At 36.0% G+C, this 663-nt stretch overlaps 1 pseudogene; it reads right to left on the bottom strand.

The window, feature by feature from the left end:
* Positions 1 to 310: 310 nt before the first annotated feature.
* On the bottom strand, positions 311 to 363 carry LOC147746986 (U7 small nuclear RNA; annotated as a pseudogene).
* Positions 364 to 663: the final 300 nt, after the last annotated feature.

Genomic DNA, 663 nt, shown 5'->3' on the forward strand with positions numbered 1-663 from the left:
AGCAAATCTAGAACGGAGGTAACCTGAAATTAAAAAATCCAGTTAACAAAACAAGCTTAAATTAATTGGGCACTTTTCGGCAATCAACAACGAGCCTCACTGTACTCGTTGATATTAAATCTGCTGGCAACGCCCACCATTGAGTAGCATAGTAGGACATATCCATAAATGGACCGTGACATTAATTCCCCATTCATATTAAAACGAGTTTCATATTAAGATCCTAATAATACAATATAATTTTTCAGCGTTCTAACCATTATAGATTAGTGCAGCAGACTTTCTCCATATCTTTCATTTACAATGATGTGGCGGTTTCTCTTTATAAGAAACCTTCTAGACAAATAGGAAAGAGCTATTCTAAATTTTGTAAATGCAATTTCACGTGTAGGGCTAAAAAATACCTACTTTTAATAGGTCCCCTTTAATATATTAATTGTTGATTGAAATGGAAAGGAGTAAAAGATCTGAGGGTACTAAAATAAGTTATTATTGACAATTTAACAAAGAAAAACAAAGAAAAGAAGTCCATGGCATTGCACAGAAAATATGCAAATATTAGTACCTCGGCCGCGCCCTTCTTGAGATCCGACAAACCAAACACCTCACTGGTTTAGAATGGCTCGCCATTGGTTTGGACGTCACTGGAATGAGAGGCGTGGC

Source organism: Lissotriton vulgaris, chromosome 1_1 (assembly GCF_964263255.1).
Source record: "Lissotriton vulgaris chromosome 1_1, aLisVul1.2, whole genome shotgun sequence".
Lineage (NCBI taxonomy): Eukaryota > Metazoa > Chordata > Amphibia > Caudata > Salamandridae > Lissotriton > Lissotriton vulgaris.